The sequence below is a fragment of the Halichoerus grypus genome, chromosome 9 (assembly GCF_964656455.1).
Source record: "Halichoerus grypus chromosome 9, mHalGry1.hap1.1, whole genome shotgun sequence".
Classification (NCBI taxonomy): domain Eukaryota; kingdom Metazoa; phylum Chordata; class Mammalia; order Carnivora; family Phocidae; genus Halichoerus; species Halichoerus grypus.
This window is the reverse complement of record NC_135720.1, coordinates 5,901,357-5,921,433: the sequence shown is the minus strand read 5'-3', so window position 1 is coordinate 5,921,433 and position 20,077 is coordinate 5,901,357. Positions and strand designations below refer to the sequence as shown.

General features: G+C 38.3%; 1 protein-coding gene and 1 pseudogene across 2 annotated transcripts in view; both read left to right on the top strand.

Moving 5' to 3' along the window:
- PACRG (parkin coregulated) overlaps window positions 1-20,077 on the top strand; it is a 511,451-nt gene that overhangs the window by 229,640 nt on the left and 261,734 nt on the right. The window lies entirely within an intron of this gene.
- LOC118537207 (solute carrier family 25 member 3 pseudogene) lies at window positions 12,764-14,063 on the top strand (annotated as a pseudogene).

Below are 20,077 nucleotides of genomic sequence, written 5' to 3'. Positions count from 1 at the left end.
ATCCTTGTATTGGGTTACAAATCTGAGATAGCAGTGAACTGAATAAGGTTAGTCCAGGCCACCCCTGCTAGATTTGTTTTTCTTCTCCCATTGCAGACCCGGCAGTCTCTTAATGGGATCAGCTGCATCCGTCAATGGGTAATACCCAGTCAACTTGTTGGTCCCCATGTGGGTCCTTGGAAGGCCTTGGCCTCACCTTGGCCTCTGCCCTTTCTGTTTTTGTGTCCAGAAAAGGCTTTACCAGAAGTCATCCTTTGAGGGTGCTGATGGAAGCCACTTCCCACTGGCCTTCCCCACACCATGCCAGTCCACAGAGCTCCCTTAAAGAGCAGAACTGCTCACTCCAACCCAAGAGGGCACATTGGCCTCCTTACTTAGTAATATTTGGAGTCTTTGACGTTAAGCTAATCTGGATTTAAACTGCAGCTCTGGCTTTTCTCAGTGTGTGTCCCTGGCTATGTATCTTGACTTTTCTTCACCTCACTGCCTTCATCCGGTAAATAAGGACAGTGCAGGTTGTTCTGAGGAATATGTATATCATACATAAGTGAGCCTCTGGCAGAGCAGGAACTCAGCAAATGGTAATTCACATTATTCTTATTTCATATCACTGTTCATTTATTTTTTTCAAGAGTTTCTATTGACCATACTATGCCTCAGGAGCTATGCTCAGTACTGAGGCTATGACCATGAATATCGTAGTGTCTACCCTCAGAAGCTTACAGTTTAATGAGGAAAGAGACAAATATTAAATCACCTACTGTTCAGTGAGATTAGTGCTGAGACTGGGGTTTCTAAAATACATGGGAGGGCTCCTATAACCCAGCTTTAGGAGCTGCTGGCAAGTGCTTCCAGAGACGCCAGTGGTCCCAATTCCTGGAGGAGAGGCAAGGGTTTGGCGTAAGGAGGAGGAGAGCCTTCTCAGCAGAAGTGGTGGCATATGTAGAGGCCCTGGCGAGGGGTTCGAGATCTGTGGGCTCTGCAAAGACCTCAGTGTGACCCAAGAGCTGAGTTCACTAGATCCTGCAGTGCAGGCTGAACTTTTAAATAGATGGGTAGTCACTGTTCAGGAACTGATTTTATGCATTTTTGAAAGATTTAATGAAATTGAACAAGGAAGAAATGGGTCTCCATGAAGTGAATAACGAACAATACAGCAATTCTCCAAAGAGAAGGGGGTGGAGCTGGGAAGTCTGGAACATAGAATTCAAAAAGCCCTGTTTTCTCCACCATGCTTGCAGTTTTAAATATTTGCACGTTCCCCAGACCTAGCCACGATAATATAGCATGAGAACTAGGCCAAACCAAGACTTTTTTTTAATGACGTGGGAGTGACAACCAATAAATAGAAAGCAGAACTAACAGGTTTAAAAGCCATCAGACCAAACCAAAGAGAAGAAAAGGAGAGGAAAATGGTCGTCTGTGGATAATTTCTGATACAATTCAGTCTCTATTTTATAAACTGGAAATGAGCAGTTTCCCAAGGACATGATACCCTTTCTTATTCCTAAGACACAATGACTACTTTAAGAAATTATCTCCGCTGCATTTGATTTTTGGTGGAATTTGACTTGGTTATTTGGTCTTATTTGTGGGTTTTGGGGCTTGATCAACAGATACTTATTCACACAAGAGAATATAGCAAAGTTACACTGATAAAATTTTTTGATAACTTTTATACCAGGTGTTTAAATTCTGGCCTAATGTGCCAAGATAGGACCTCATAATATACATTATGGCATTTGTTTAGTCCAAGAAAACTCACTCATCCAAGAAGTCCACTGATAGATACTCATTTAATATAATTACTCTATTATGCATAAAATTATGTGTTTAAAGAGAGTTAGGCAACCTGCTTTAATCACTGCAGTAAGTTGTAAATGAAATGAAAAAATCCTGACTGTGATCTTAAAAGCATTCTGAACCCTATCTGCTCTCACTGAATAAAGGCATATTTTCCAGAATGACATCAAAATATTGCAATCATTTATTTGGAAGTAAGAAATCTTAAGAACTTTTAATTAAAAAGTCATGTCAGTTGATCCATATTACACATTATAGACCCATCTAGATAACAACAAATTAATGCTTGTGGAATGTGTTATATACAATCATGGTGGTTTGGGAGCTACTTCTGACTTGCCGTGTCTGCTTTTGCTAGTTAAGATTTTCCATGGAAAAGTTTCTCGACTGACCAGCAGTAAGATTCACTAGTTGTCTTTGACCCCTCCCTACATCTGACCCTTAAGAAGTTCTCTGATGTCACATACGCACATACGGAGTGAAAGAGAGGGAGGTAAAGAAAAATTATTTGAGCCAAACAACAGAATGATTTTTGAAAATGTCTTCTTCATGATAAAAAAAAAAAGAGAGAGAGAAGAGAAATATAGACAGCAACTATATTTTAATTATCTTGGTATTGCCCACAGTGACTTGATCATTGTAGATGCTCGAAAAATAGTCATTGGATAGGTGAATAAATGGATGGAAGAAATGTCTTCCCATTGTGTAAAACAGTTTGGTTGAGTATTTGGGGGAAATTCTGTTTGTTGACAAATAAATAGAGAAGAATATTTCTATAGACAATCAAGAGACTATAAATGGATATTTATTCTTTTGCAGAAGCTTTTTTCTTGTCATCAAACTCTATTTGATTTAATTAGGTAGGCCTACCCAGCAGTGAGTATCAAGTAGTGGAGAAATTTGGCTCCTCTGTAATGAGAAGTCATAACCTGGAGGTCTGACAGCTGGATCCAGCGCTTAGATGTGCTTGATAAGCCTGAGTAATTGTTTTTTTGTGAGACATTTACAAATGGAGAATTTTCATGTCCAGCTCTCTGGCTTCTCTTGAGTACTGCAAGGTCTGACAATACTGAGCGTTATGTTCTTGTGTGTCAGTAAATGCCTGGAATCAAGTAACACATTCCTTGTTTTCTCCATTCCCATGGGTTCCTACAAAGTCCACCATGGTAGTCTAATACCAATTTATGTTAATTATTAACCCTGTTTGCCTTATTGTTTTTCTCAAAGTAGAGAAATATTCCTATGCACCCAGATTGACTGGGTGAGCCACATGTTGCCAGAAAAATGAGAGAGAGCAAATTTTTGTGTGAAAGTGAATAATCCCCTTGTTGATGGATATACAAATAAAATATGTCTGTGGGGAAAGAACGAGACACCGCCTGACCCTATGATTCACTTTACTTGTATGGTTCCTATAAGCATTTGAATTTTAATTCTTGCTTTCCAAATATCAGTGATAAAAGGAAGAGAAAATTGAGTCTGTTGGCAGTACAAGAATGGAATTAGAAATGATATGCGCTGGAAAAATCTGGGGAAGTAAAAGTAGCAAGAGATGGAGAAAGGAAATATTTCTAATTCAAATCTCACTTTTTTCCTATATTCACTTCTTGCTGAATATTGTTGTTTTGTTTCTTAATTATTTTCTCTCTCTCTTACTCCCATCCCCTTCCCAGAAATTAGTTTGTTTATTAACAGCCATAGGTAGAATGGACTCATAAGGAAATGAAGTCTAACACCAACTACAGCAACAATGACAACAATAGCTATTATTTCTTGTCCTTCTTTTCTCTGCTTGCCACTAGATTAGGTGTTTTATTTTTTATTTTATTTTTTTTTAAGATTTATTTATTTATTTTAGAAGGAGAGCACAGGGGGTGGGGGGAGGAGCAGAGGGAGAGGGAGAGAGAGTCTCAGGTAGACTCTGCACTGAGCATGGAACCCAACGGGTATTGATATCACAACCCCAAGATCATGACCTGAGCTGAAACCAAGAGTGGGACACTTACCTGACTGTGCCACCCAGACGCTCCTAGATTAGGTGCTTTAAATAAATTAGCCCTAATCATCACAACATTTATTTAAGGTAACATTGCCAACCCCATTTTTACATATGCTGGGACTGAACCTTAGAATGGTTAGGTAATTTCCCCAGCTAATAAAAGCAGACCAAGATTCAAATTAGGTTCACATGACTGCGTTATGCATGCTCTTTCCACTTGGACTTACTTAATAGTCGGCTAACCATTCCAACTGGATCATTAACTAATGTTTAAAAAAATAATAACCCTATCAGCGTGTTTCAGAGTTCATTGATTCTGAAGTATAACTTAGAAAAAATTCTCTTATTATAATTTAAGCCACGGTTGGTCTTTACTTTTCAAACTAACACATGAAAAGATTTTAAAATTTCAGAGCTTTTGTTGTGTACTTTTCTGATACATATATAACTTTATATACAAAGTATATTAGTTACGATATATAGCGTTGATAAAATTCTAATGTATATGTTTGTACTTTCATATATATGCAAATTCCATTTGTGTATGGAATTTAAATACTTTCCTAACGAACATATTTATTTGTTCATTTGTTCATTCATTTAGAGCAGTAGTATACAGACAAAAGCCCAGGCTGTCAGTCAACCCAGCATACAAGATCTGGCTCTACCATTTACTACTGTAAGACCTTGTTCAAGTTACTTCACTCTCTGTATTTTAGGTTTTTGGTGTTGGGGGTTTTTTAATTTTAAAATAGGACTAACAATGCTGGCTTTATTTGAAAAATAAACTCATATGCAGTTTATCTGTTTCTCCTTGACTGTGCTGTAATAGTTTTCCTCTTTTAAGAAATATGTCCATTTCATCCACATTGTCATTTTTATTGGCATAAAGTTCCTCCATAATGTTCTCATATTATTAACATAACAAAGTATTACAGAATATTACAGAAGACTATAGAGTAACAATGAGGAATCAGCAGTGGTATCACCACTCTCATTCCCCTAAGTGGTCATTTGTGTCTTCTCTCTTTTTTAGTGATCTTTATGTCAGAGGCTTATTGATAGTACTGATCTTCTCAAAGAGTCATCTTTAGGTTTCACTGATTTTCTCCATTACTTTTATGTTTTCTATTTCATTAATTTCCACTCAAGTATTTCTTTTCTTTTTCTGTTCTTTTTTTGTGATTATAGTTGACACACAATGTTACATTAGTTTCAGGTGTACATAGTGATTCAACTTCTCCAAGCATTATGTTCTTCTCACCCTAAGTAAAGCTACCATGTGTCATCACGCAGCACTATTACAGTTATCATTGACTGTGCTCCCTATTCTGTGCCTTTTATTCTTGTGACTCATTCATTCCATAACTTACAGTCTGTATTTCCCCCTCCCCTTCAACTATTTTGTCCATCTTCCTACCCCCTTCCCACTGGCAACCATCAGTTTGTTCTCTATATTTATGGGTCTGATTCTGCTATTTGTTTGTTTATTCAATTGTTTTGTGTTTTTAGATTTCACATATGAGCAAAATCATGTAGTATTTGTCTTTCTCAGTCTGACTTATTCCTCTCAACATAATGCCTTCAAAGTCCATCCATGTTGTCACAATGGCAAATCTCATCCCTTTTTATGGCTAATATTCCATTATATCTATATCTACATACCACATCTTTAGCCATTTATGCATTGATGGACATTTAGGTTGCTTCCAAATCTTGGCTATTGTAAATAATGCTGCAATAAACATACAGGTGCATCTATCTTTTCAGATTAGTGTTTTCATTTTCTTTGGATAAATACCCAGTAGTGGAGTTATTGGATCATATGGTATTTCTGTTTTTAATTTTTTAGGAGCCTATATACTGTTTTCTAAAGTGGCTGTATCAATTTAATTCCCACCAACAGTGCATGAGGGTTCCTTTTTTTCTCCACATCCTTACCAACACTTGTTATTTCTTGTCTTTTTTATTTTAGTAATTCTGACAAGTGTTAAGGTGATATCTTATTGCGGTTTTGATTTGTTCTAACAAAATAGCAACAGCATTTTTCACAGAACTGGAACAAATGATACTAAAATTTATATGGAACCACAAAGACCTCAGATAGCCAAAGCAATCTTGAGAAAAAAAGAACAAAGCTGGAGGTATCACAGTTCCAGATTTTAAGATATGCTACAAAGCTATAGTAATCAAAACAGTATGGTATCCGTACGAAAATAGACACATGGATCAGTGGAACAGAATACAGAGTTCAGAATTAAACCATGCTTATCTAGTCAGTTTAAGAAAAAGGAGGCAAGGGGGTGCCTGGGTGGCTCATTCGTTAAGCGTCTGCCTTCGGCTCAGGTCATGATCCCGGGGTCCTGGGATCGAGCCAGCATTGGGTTCCCTGCTCCGCGGGAAGCCTGCTTCTACCTCTCCTGCTCCCCCTGCTTGTGTTCCCTCTCTTGCTGTATCTTTTTCTGTCAAATAAATAAAATCTTCAAAAAAAAAAAATGAAATGAAAAAGGAGGCAAGAATATAAAATGGGGAAAAGAGAGCCTCTTCAATAAATGGTGCTGGGAAAACTGGACAGCAACATGCAAAAGAATGAAACTGGACCACTTTTTTTTTTTTTATAAAGATTTTATTTATTTGACAGAGAGAGATACAGCAAGAGAGGGAACACAAGCAGGGGAAGCGGCAGAGGGAGAAGCAGGCTTCCCGCTGAGCAGGGAGCCCCATGCGGGGCTCGATCCCAGGACCCTGGGGTCATGACCTGAGTTGAAGGCAGACACTTAACGACTGAGCCACCCAGGCGCCCTGAAACTGGACCACTTTCTAACACCATACACAAAAATAAACTCAAAATGGATTAAATACCTAAATGTGAGACCTGAAACCATAAAAATCCTAGAAGAGAACACAGGCAGTGATTTCTCTGACATCAGCCATAGCAACCTATTTCTAGATATGTCTCCTAAAACAAGGGAAATAAAAACAAAAATAAACTATTGCAACTGCATCAAACAAAAAGGTTTTGCACAGTGAAGGAAACCATCAACAAAACAAAAAGCCAATCTACTGAATGGGAGAAGATATTTGCAGATGATATATCTAATAAGGGGTTAATATCCAAAGTATATAAAGAACTTACACAACTCATCACCAAACAAACAAACAAACAAACAAACAAACAAACACAAGCCAGTTAAAAAATGGGTAGGGTACCTAAATAGACATTTTTCCAAAGAAGACATACAAATGGCCAACAGACAGAGGAAAGGATGCTCAACATCACTAGTCCTCAAGGAAATGCATATCCACTCACATATTTCTTATTTCCTTTGTTTTTTCTACTGTGGTTCATATTTTCTATTTTTTTTTCTAATTTCTTAAGGTAGAAGCTGAGTTCATTGACTTGAGATAGTTCTTTTTTTTTCGAATAGGGATTTTATTGCTATAAATTTCTTTCTAAGTACTATTTTAGTTGCATCTCACAAACCTTGATATAGTTTATTTTCATTCAGTTGAAATACTTCAACATTATTCTTTTGATTTGTTCTTTAACACATGAGTTTTGTTTAATTTCCAACTATTTGCGGATGTTTCCAGATGTTTTCCTGTTACTAATTTCTAATTTAATTTCATATAGTTAGATAGCATTTTTTATATGACTTGAATTCTTGTAAATTTACTGAGACTTGTTTTGTGACCCAGAATATGGTCTATTTTGGTAAATGTTCTGTATGCACATTAAAAAATGTGCATGTTACCATTTTGGCTGTAGTTCTCTATAAATGTCAATTAGATTGGTTGATAATGTCATATCAATTGACTGATAATATTATCTAGTTTTCTATATCTTTACTGATTTTTTTGGTCTACTTGTTCTGTAAGTTATTGAGAAAATGGTATTGAAATCTGTCATTGATGAGGAGCCTGGCCACAGGGGAAGTCTTCTTTGTGTGTGTTTCCTGTAGCTTGCAATGGGGGTTGGGGGGGTGGGGAGTCACCAGGTCCCATGTGATAAAGCAGGCAAGAGTGTGTGCGTCACCCAAGGAGTGGGAACGAGTGGCTCTACATTCCAAAGTTGACCTACAATCACATCCACTTTTGCGAACATCTTTCAGTGTGGTTTGAGAATGTTCTTTTAATAAACATCTTTGCTTTGTCAAAAAAAAAAAAAAAAAAACAAACCAAACCAAACCAAAACAAAACAAAACACGAACAGAAATATAACCATAGTTATGGCTTCCTCTAATATTTCCTGCAGTTCTTTCAGCTTTTGCTTCGTGTATGTTGAAACTCTGTTATTGGGTGCATAAATGTTTAGGATTCTTATATCATCTTGATAACTGAACCCCTTTATCAGTATGAAATAAACATCTTTATCCCTGGTAGATATCTGTGCTCTAAATGCTACTTTGTTGATGTTAATATAGCCTTTTTACTTTTAATTTACTGTGTCTTATATTTAAAGTATGTTTTTTGGAGGCTGCATATAATTTTTTAACTTTTTTATTCTAATTACAGTATAGTTAACATACAATGTTATATTAGTTTCAGGTGTACAATATAGTGATTCACCAGTTCCAAACATTACTCAGTGCTCATCAGGATATGTGTATTCTTAACTCCCTTCACTTATTTCACCCATCCTCCCACCAATCTCCCCTCTGGTAACCCTTCTGGTAACCATAATTAAGAGTCTGTTTCTTGGTTTGTCTCTCTCTCTCTCTTTTTTCCCCTTTGTTTGTTTGTTTTATTTCTTAAATTCCACATATGAGTGAAATCATATGGTATTTGTCTTTCTCTAACTGATTTATTTCACATAGTATAAGTGGCAAGATTTCATTCCTTTTTATGGCTGAATAATATTCCATTATAGAAATACATATGCCACATCTTCCTTATCCATTCATCAGTTGATGGACACTTGGGTTTCTTCCATAGACTGGCTATTGTAAATAGTGCTACAATGAACATATGGAGGCATGTATCCCCTTGAATTCATGTTTTTGTATTTTGGGGCTAAATAACCAGTAGTGTGATTACTGGATTGTAGGGTAGTTCTATTTTTAACTTTTTGAAGAACCTCCATACTGTTTTCCATGGTAGCTGCACAAGTTTGCATTCCCATCAATGATACATGACAGTTCCTATTTCTCTACATCCTAGCCAACACTTGTTATTTCTTGTTTTTTATTTTAGATGCTGCATATAATTTTGCCTTGTCTTTTCTATAATCTGATAAGCTCTGACTTTTAATTTAACTTAATTTCCTTTCATATGATTATCTTTCATATAATTACGATACGGTTGTTTTTGAATATATCATCTTACTATTTGTATTATTATTTGCCCCATCTGTGCTTTTCCATTTTTCTTCTTTTTAAAAAAATTTTGTTGGGGTAAGTATTTTTTATGATTTCATTTAACCTTATTTATTAGTTTGGAATTTTTATTGTTCTATTTTAATGGTTGCCATAAAGTTTATAGTATATATTTTAACTTGTCACACTAAAACTTCAAAAAAGATATTATACCACTTAATATATAGTATAAGAATATTACAACAGCATTCTGCCATTTCTTTCCTCCTAAGGTTTGTGTTATATTATACCTCTTACTTGTATATGTTATAAACCAATAACAAGACATTGTTATTATTCTTGCTTCCAATAGTCAGTTAACTTTTACAAAGACTTAAATAATGGGAAAAATTTACTCATATAGTTATCATTTCTGATGCTCGTCTATCCTTTTTACAGCAACAGTTTTTTATGTGGTGTCATTTTCCTTCTGCTTTATTGACTTCCTTCAACATTATTTGGAGTGCAGTTTTGCTGGTTTTGATTTTTTCGTATGTCTGAAATAGTATATAGTGTAGTGCTTTCTCGTATGTCTGAAATGTTTGCTTTTGAAAAATATTTTTGAGGAATAAAGATAGATATCTTGTTTTACATTAAATGTATCTTTTATTCTCTGGCTGTTTTTAAGATTTTCTCTTTATCATTAGTTTTTTTTTTTTAAAGATTTTATTTATTTATTTGAGAGAGAGAGTGAGAGAGAGAGCACAAGAGGGGGGAGGGTCAGAGGGAGAAGCAGACTCCCTGCTGAGCAGGGAGCCCGATGTGGGACTCGATCCGGGGACTCCAGGACCACAACCTGAGCCTAAGGCAGTCGCCCAACCAACTGAGCCACCCAGGCGCCCTTTATCATTAGTTTTAAACAATTTGATTATGATGTGACGTTTCTTGTGCTTGAGGTTTATTGAGCTTCTTGGATCTGTTGGGTTATAATTTTCAACAGATTTGGAAAATTTCAGCCATTATTTCTTCTTCTGCCCCCCCCTTTCCTCTCTGTCTTCAGAGACTCCACTTATACTTGTATTAAGCTATTTGAAGTTGTCCCATAGCTCACTGATGCTCATTTTTTTCTGTCCTTTTTTTATTTGGAAACTTTCTGTTGCTATGTCTTGAAGCACATCAGTCTTTTTTTCTGCAGTGTCTAATCTGCCATTAATTGCTTCCACTATCTTTTTCATCTCAGACATGCTGTTTTTCAGCTCTGAAATTCTAATTTTTTTTTAAATATCTTCCACATCTCTACTTAAGATGTCCAGTCTTTCTTATAGGTTCCTGGGCATATGAAATACAGTATACTAACTACTTTAATATCCTTCTCTACTAATTCTGTTATCTGTGTCATTTCTGAGTCAGTTTCAATTGATTGGTTTTACTTTTCATCGTGCATCTTAGTTTCCTATTTATTTGTATATCTGTTATGCAAAAACATTGTGAATTTCACTTGCTGGGTAGTAGGCACTTTTGGGTTCCTATAAATGTATTGTAGCTTTGTTCTGGAACACAGAAAGCAGTTTGGTCCCTTCAGGTCTTGCTTTTATGCTTTGTTAGGTAGAACCAAGGCAGCATTTCCTGAGGGCTAATTTTACCCCACTATTGAGCCTTCTGAGTACTCTACTGAGTGACCCATGATTTATGAGGTTTTCCATTTGGGCTGGTGGCAACAGGCAATATTCCCTGCTATGAGTGCTCCAGGCATGTGCTCACTAAGGCTCTCAGATGCTTCTTTCTCCAGGCCGAGGTAGTTTCCTCACACTCACAAAGTGACCAGAATTCAGCTGAATACACTGGAGGACCAGCTGCAGACCTCCAGAGCTCTTCTTGTAGGTCTCTTGTCACTGGTCCTCTGTCCCTGGAACCGCAGCTGCCTTGGGCTCCCTGGATTCCCTCTGTCCCCTCACCTCAGGGAGAACACTGGGCTTCTCCTCTTTGCTCCACTGACTGCAGACTTCCTCCAGCCATTGAGTGGGGGGCAATCACAAGTCTTATCTCATTCATTTTCTGTCTCTCGGGGATCAGTGTCCTTCATTACCCAATGTCCAATGTCTTGAGAACCATGTTTCATGTATTTTCATATGTATTTCATTTTTTATATATTTTATTTTTTCATATATTTTTTAGTCGTTTCAGGTATGAGGGTTAATCAGATCCCTCTTTCCCCATCTTGGTCAGACCTGGAAGTTGCTGAGCTCCAGACTGAACCAGAATTTCCTGTGGGCCCTTCCCAGTTCACCAAGCTCAAACAGAAAGCAGCCGTCTCACTGGGCAGCCAGGAGTCTTGGTCCCAAGTCACAGAAGAGCAGCATCCAGCAGTGCAAGTTTAGCTGGGGTGTCATGGCTAAACTGGTTGTTTTTTAAATCCCCTCTCTCAAAGCTTCCTAAATCTAAACTCTCCGACTCACCTGGGCAAACTTTATTGTTTTTGTTCTGAGTTTACAAACTCCAGAGGCATGTCAGAGAAAATAAGGGGACTTGGCCAAAATTTAATCCCTTGCGCTTCACTCAGTGATCCTTTATCCATGTAGGTCCTCAGGTTTTCCATAGCTTCCCTCCAACACACACACACACACACACACACACACTCATGCACGATGATTGTGCTAGGTTCTTCAAAGATGGGTCACCACAGTACTTCTGTGAGATTTTTTCTCAGCACTTCTTTTCTATACATATCTCTTCTGAAATAAAAGCCAACATAACAACAACATTTCTACAGCAAAATCACAGCCTATTGACTCTGAATCTCAACCACCAGCCTTTCATTTGAATCCACATATGATCTTGTGACTAGTTTTAGTTTGCAGGTTCTATACACCACTCAGTGAAAAGAGGGTCATTTGTGTATCATTTCACATATAGATCTCTTCCTTCTTCCACATGGACCAGTTCACAGAATAACAGGTGGACAAAAGATAGTTTGTTTCCCATTTTAACTAAATTTGGCTAAAGTTTAATCAAGCCCAAGTCTAAAGGTTTCCTAGGAGACACTGAGACCCATTTGTGCTGTCTGAGTGGTGGCCTAGCACCTCACACAATCAGGGGGTCATACATCCCTTCCCTACCCTAAGAAAGAGGTCTGGGTTGGGAAACGTGAAAGAGGCTCCTCACCTTCTAAACATCCATATGAGTCATGTCCAGAGGATTCCTGTTAACACCGTCTATGAGGGAAGCATGGAAATACTTGAACTTCAAATTAGCTTTAGCTTTTTTAGCTTTTTTATTTAACTAGTTGTTCAGCCTTGAGCAAAACACGTTACCTGGGCTTGTTTCTGTTTCTTTATCTGTTAGTAAAGAAAAGGCCATGACAATTTGATTTCCAAGAATCTTTGCAGCTCCAGAAGTCTTTGATTGCTTATTTTTGTATAGATATGGGACAAAATAACTATGAGAGAGGGTAGAATCCTGTGTTTCATTCAGTAAATTCTATGAAGCAGAAGACTAAAAAGTATGTGGACAGACCTATTTAGCGCGCCCACGTGACAACAAAAAAAATCTAAGTCATTAACATAGTTCTTCACATATTATCGAGGCTCATTCATTTAGTAAACATTTCGTTCTTTGAGATATTTGTATCATGTGACCATAAATAAGAAATTAGTAGCACTCTGTGAGCCGCAGCCTTTCGAGGGAGCGGTTGTGTGTTCGCCGTCTTAGGAAGAAGATGTTCTCGTCCGTGGCACATCTGGCGCGGGCGAACCCCTTCAATGCGCCCCACCTGCAGCTGGTACACGATGGCCTCACGGGCCCCCGCAGCAGCCCCGCGGGGACCCCCGGGCAGCCCGGCCGTTCCCGCAATCTGGCACCAGCCGCTGTGGAGGAGGACAGCTGCGAATGTGGCTCCATGGAGTTTTATGCGCTGTGTGGCTTTGGTGGGGTCTTAAGTTGTGGTCTGACACACACTGCTGTCGTTCCTCTGGATTTAGTGAAATGCCCTTTGCAGGTGGACCCCCAGAAGTACAAGGGCAAATTTAATGGATTCTCAGTTACACTTAAAGAGGATGGTGTTCGCGGTTTGGCTAAAGGATGGGCTCTGACTTTCACTGGCTACTCTATGCAGGGGCCCTGCAAGTTTGGCTTTTACGAAGTTTTCAAAGTCTTGTATAGCAACGCACTTGGGGAGGAGAATGCCTGTCTCTGGCGCACATCACTGTATTTGGCTGCTTCTGCCAGTGCTGCCTTCTTTGCTGACAGTGCCCTGGCTCCTATGGAAGCTGCTAAGGTGCCAACACTTTGAGGGATGCAGCTCCCAAAATGTATAAGGAAGAAGGCTTGAAAGCATTCTACAAGGGAGTTGCCCCTCTCTGGATGAGACAGATACCATACACCATGATGAAGTTTGCCTGCTTTGAGCGTACTGTTGAAGCATTGTACAAGTTTGTGGTTCCTAAGCCCCGAAGTGAATGTTCAAAGGCAGAGCAACTGGTAACATTTGTGGCAGGTTACATAGCTGGAGTCTTCTGTGCAATTGTTTCTCACCCTGCTGATTCCGTGGTATCTGTGTTGAATAAGGAGAAAGGTAGCTAGCAGTGCTTCTCAAGTTCTTCAGAGACTTGGATTTAAAGGTGTATGGAAGGGACTCTTTGCCCGTATCATCATGATTGGCACTCTGACTGCACTACAGTGGTTCATCTACGACTCTGTGGAGGTCTACTTCAGGCTCCCTCGCCCTCCTCCACCTGAAATGCCAGAGTCTCTGAAGAAGAAGCTTGGGTTAACTCAATAGAATGATCAAAGCAAATGTGGACTGAATCTGCTTGTTGATCAGTGTTGAGGAAAGTGCAAGAGGAACTTTTATATATTTGACAGTGTAAGAAATTGTCTATTCCTGGTATAATTACTATAGTCTCTTGCCTAAGGCGAGGGTTTTAAACCCACGGTTGAAATAAACCCAACTATTCATGAAAAAAAAAAAAAAGAAATTAATGGCGGAGATAAGAATAAAGTGTAAGATATTTCCAAGTCCTTTGTCCTGTATGAATCTCTCATTTTATATATTATTCTATAAAATAAAATTATGCCATATTAAAAGAAAATGAACTCAGCATTGAAAAGGTAAAACTTTCCATGACTGAAATTTATCTTATTAGGATCTCAAATTTAATATTGCATTAATGTGGCTCATTACATTTAATGATTTCAATAAAAATAAAGACAGTAGTCCTCAAAATTTGCTTAGATCTTCTTCCTGTGGTCTTTAGAAAAAAACTTGCTTTTCTGTGTGGATCTCCTCCAGAATTTTTAATCTAAGCATGATTTCTTTGATAATCCAAATTATGGAAATTATTAGCACAGCTAGCCACTTGTTTCCTTCAGACAATGAACAGTGCACTAATTAACTATGCTGTGGCACATTCCGTCGATGATTAACCAACTGTGATGGAGTTATTTACACCTCTGGAAGCTATGCAGAATTTTACACATTTGAAGCTGGGGCTAAATCATCCCTGGCAATAGAATTTCAAACTTACACTTAAAAAGCTGCTGAAAAACTTTAAGTGTAAGTTTTATTATTGTTATAAAATTATATTTTTATGAGATTTGTGTTTTCATTTGTTAATGGATTATCATTTTAAAAAAGAGAAAGTTGTGTTCAGTGAGTAGAAAGAATTGAAAGTTATAAATTCTTTGTTTTCAGTGATGTGAAACATACTAATATTTAAGTAAAATGAGATCCTCCTATATTTAGGCATTTATATATTTGTGTTATTTACATAGCTGGGCTTCTGTTAGTGGAAAACACAGAAATGTTCATATTCAAAACAAATAAAAAATGATACTAAACTTTGTAGTCTTAGTAGTTTGGCATTCAAGGTCATTTTGAAGATGTTAGATTTCAATAGCATTTTGTCTAGTAAAAAAAAATTTTTTTGATTCCCTCACAAATATGCTATAAAACAGAGCTTGTATGTTAAATTTAAAAACCGGAGGATTGCCATGTGATCCACTACACCAACTCTGTTTTGCCATACTGATGATACTGAACTGTTACTTGCTTTTTGCAGAGATAATAAAGCAAAATACTAGATTCTGATTTATCTAGTGTTTTACTAAAGCAAAATCCATTATTTGTTGTTTTGTTTTTTGTGTCATTCCCTCAGAAGCAGCAGCAAGAAATGAAGAGTTCATGCTGAGGATTTTATTAGCATGCTTACATGTAGATGATCCTTCCTGTGACAAGTCTGGAGGAAAACAGATGTAAACGCACCCCCCCATGTTTGATCCCCTCACCCATCAGTGCAGACCCTCCACAAAACCTGTCCTTCCCAACCAGCGTCATGCAACCACTGTTCTTCTGTAGCCCGAGCACATATTTTTGGTGTCTTTATTTAGACAAGCAATCAGATCTTCTGCCTCATGACATCCTTTCAATCTTCGTTAGATGAGTCTTTTTGCGCTACTTTTCTCTGTTTGTCTCATCTTTAAAGTTTAGATCTCTGAGTTCTTTATAAATAGCACTGTCCTCCTCCTCAGAATTCTGAATAAATTGTGAATTCCTTCAGCCAACAATAAGCCCCCACGATGTCTCAGGTACTGTTCTAGGCAGGAGGACCACCCAATAATGATAGGGATGTAACAGCTTACTCTCCTGGAGCTTACATTCTAACTGAATGAGATAAACAATAACATCAGTAAGTAAGTCACAGAGTTTGGTGGTGATTGCCGTCGGAGGACAAAGTGGAGCTGTGTGAGAGGGATCAGACGTGCAGTGGACACAGCCAGTGTGGAGTCCAGCGACTAAGCCGCAGTGATCTTGGGAGGAGTCTGCCCAGCAGGACGCACAGCCTAGGGGAGGAGAGGAAACTACACGCACCCTGTCAGGTGAAAAATGGAGAAGCTGTGCCGGATGTGAGCAGATTATTGGTCCCAAATTTACCAATCAGGGAAATTACTTCCCCCACCCCTAAGGATGAGTGGGCAAGGGGAGGAGGAAGGCAAGAAAGGGTCAGGGAAGGGACACTTCCTATCATGTGGAAGAAATACAAGAGTGGGGACATTCTCCTCCCTGCACTATTTTTTCTATTTTTATTTTTAAAATTTTAAAAAAATTTTTTATTTTTAATTAACATAAAATGTATTATTAGTTTCAGGTCTATGATAGTCTTATATAATACCCAGTGCTCATTATATCACATACCCTCCCCAAAGTCCATCACCCAGTTACCCCATCCCTCTACCTCCCCTCCCCTCCAGCAAACCTCAGTTTATTTCCTAAGATTAAGCATCTCTTGTGGTTTGTCTCCCTCTCTGGTTTCATCTTGTTTCATTTTTCCTCTCTTCCCATATGATCCTCTGCCTTGTTTCTTAAGTTCCACATTTCAGTGAGATCATATGTTAATTGTCTTTCTCTGACTGACTTCTTTCGCTTAGCATAATACCCTCTAGTTCCATCCATGCCTTTGCAAATGGCAAGATTTCATTTTTTGATGGCTGCATAATATTCCATTGTATATATACACCACGTCTTCTTTATCCATTCATCTGTGGATGGACATCTGGGCTCTTTCCATAGTTTGGCTCTTTTGAACATTTGGCTGCTATAAATATTGAGGTGCAGGTGTCCCCTCGGGTCACTACATTTGTATCTTTGGGGTAAATACCCAGTAGTGCAATTGCTGGGTCGTAGGGTAGCTCTATTTTCAACTTTTTGAGGAACCTCCATACTGTTTTCCAGAGTGGCTGCACCAGCTTGCATTCCCACCAACAGTGTAGGAGGGTTCCCCTTTCTCTGCATCCTCACCAACGTCTGTCATTTCCTGACTTGTTAATTTTAGCCATAAAATTGACCGGTGTGAGGTGGTATCTCATTGTAGTTTTGATTTGTATTTCCCTGATGCCAAGTGATGTTGAGCACTTTTTCATGTGTCTGTTGGCCATTTGGATGTCTTCTTTGCAGAAATGTTGCCCATCAGGTTTAAACACCAGCCTATGATTAATCAGAGGTGTGGCCCCTGCCCTGGGGAGGGGCTCAGCCTATGTGGACCGTTCACACCCTGAGCCTTGTAGTGCACTTAAACAACCTGTATTTGGAGGTTGCTCACAATGCTAAAAATCTATGGAGGCTCTGATAGCCCCACACAGATTTACAAAAGCCTGAGTGTCCCCACTAGGTCCACTGTTGCACCATTATACACTAGTATGGATTGTTAAATATGAAAATACTTCCAAACCTCTCTCACTAGCCACTACCCCAAGCTCTCCTCTCCCCACCCCAGTTATCCCTGCATTGCCCTGATCCTTCCTCAGATCCCCTGGATACTCCTCCATCCAGCATCTAAGGGACAAGAGCCCTGCACAGCAGGGTGCCCAGGACATAGCCATGCTGGACATCTGAGCCCTTGTTGTGCAGATTGTTAAATGTAAATGTGGCCTCTGGGCCCCACACAGGATCCTACCAAGGCCCAAGAAAGTGCCCAAGATTCCATAGAAAGGTCACTATTTAGGAACAATGTTGCTGTAAGCTACCCATTTAATCCTTCCCAATTTCACCAATAGAATCAGTCACTCCATCACCTCTGGGGCAGAGTGATTAAGGAGGAGGGCCAGGCTATCACACTAGCTGAGCTCCTGTCACATGGAAGGAAATGTCAGGCGTAGCAGAAAAGAGTCCCACCCTAACATCTACAAGTAGATGTCAGCTTCATGAGGACAAGAAGCAAAGCTTATACTTCCTGGTATATACATGCTTAATATTTGTTATCCCAATTAACATATTGTGCCCCTTTTATCTTAATCTTAAGATCCAAAGGAATTTAATCAAAATGTTTTTCCCATAGTCAATGTAGATTTATGAATGCTGTTGTTGTTATAACATTTCAAGTTCATTCAGGTGGAACTGTGCATCTGCAAAGCTAGAAAAAGTCAAGTCTTGCTTTTTACTGCTCAATAAGAGCTAATGACATCTTGAACTAGATTTGGAAGTGACCTGTACTGCCAAGATTAACACATAATGAGGAGCACAGAGAGAAGCTGGCAAGAAAGTCAGAAATTCAGAATTGAAATTGACCAATAATGTACCCATAAATGTATGTATTATTTTAGATAAGGAATCTGAATGAGCTTCAACCCAGGTGTTGCACACCAGGGCTGTCAGGATGCTTAGCTCGAGGATGTGCATTCTCGTTGTATATTTTACTGGCTCTGTGCGGCGGACCCCAACGTTCGTCTTCTCTGAGAGCTGTGTGGTGTTGTGCACTGTTTACAACCTTACAATGTGCTAACTTTATAGGAAAAAAGGGCTGAAATGGTTTATCAACCTGCAGTTACATAACTACTCATCCATTTTCCTGACAAAAGCGTAAGCAGCTGAACGCAGACACGTTCTCTTGTTTACCTTTGCACACTTTTGAATACACAGCACAATGCCATGTATACAGCACGTGCTCCATAAATGTTAACTTCATGAACCAAAGCTTTTAAGGTCTTCCAACACAGTCGCCGATAGGTATGCATGGCTAATAGGCACAAAGGCACATAGGGCAAGCAGGGCTGAGCATGGCCCACGCCAGACTCTGCAGACCTTATATGCAAGAAGGGATGCAAAACATCGCTTCAGTCCTATACAGACAGTGCGTGGAAATGGTAGCATTTTGTACATGTTGAGCGAAGTGAAATACATTAATAATGTTAATTTTACTTGTTTCTTTTTTACTTTTTAATTTGATGAGAAAATGTTAAGTTATGCATGCGGTTTGCTTTCGTGACTCCCATTAGATTGTTTTGGACAATGATGCTGTGGACAAAAATGTGCCCAGTGGTGAGTTAAAGTGACGTGCGCGTAAGCCCCAGGACAACGGAGTGCACAAGTGTTGCTGTCATCGGAACCGGCGTAACATTTTCACCGTGGCGTGTAAAGAACATTTGCACGGCTGTGACAGTGACGAAGGACTGCAGTGTGGTTCTCACATGGACTCCCACTGACCTTAGGGGTAAATCGCCTTCTGTTAGTATGCATGATTTCTCCCATTTCTGAAGCTATATTTAAACAAGTGCGCTTTGAAGGCCCTTCTAAGAATGAGCTGATGTCAGGCTTGGAGGAACTCAGGTTTTCAGGAGCCAACTGTGCAAACCTGAATGTTAGACTCTGGAAGAAGTCCATAAGTGTACACACAGGTGTATCTGGGGCTGCGCTGCTGTCAGAAATCCACCAGATTTCAAAGAGTGGTTCACACTCTCTGAAAATATATTTAAATCAAGATGATGTATATTAAGTGTTCATATTTAAATAATTACATGTAAAAATGAAAAATACTCTTTAGGATAAAAACAGTTTTTACCTTATGAAATTAACTAATTAGAAAATTGCTTTAAAATTAACTTTTTTTTTAAACTTGTTCAAATCTTGACTTTGGATCAAAACCAAAATAATAGTAGCAGCATACCCTATGAAAAGTTGTTAAGTGAACTGATAATACTACACGGGTAATTTTTCCATCTTTTGTCACAGTCTCTGTTAAATTTTGTAATATACACCATACAGGAGCATCTTCCTTATAATTTTATGATATTTTGAAAAAAAACTCAAATAATTTTCAATTAGCATTTCTTTAAAAAACTATTTCGTTATCACAACAGTCTATACTGTTGAAAATATTTTTAAACTTTAGATAATATATACCAATAAAGCCCTTATGTTTTTGTAGGTAAATTATTTAGTTATCTTTTATGTTACAAGAAATGCAATGCAGTATCAGCTTTTGTGAACTTCTAAACTGATAAAATCCCTCAACAGCTGCACATCATAAAATAAGCCAATAATTTCTGGACAGAATCCTAATTATTAAGAATTATGATGCCACATTTCTAGACATGTACACTACACATAAAAAGTGAAATCGTCTTCTAATATAGAAAATCTATACTGTACTATTTTAATAATGTTATCTTCAATGTATTTGAATGATTAACAGTTACATTATAATTGTTATTT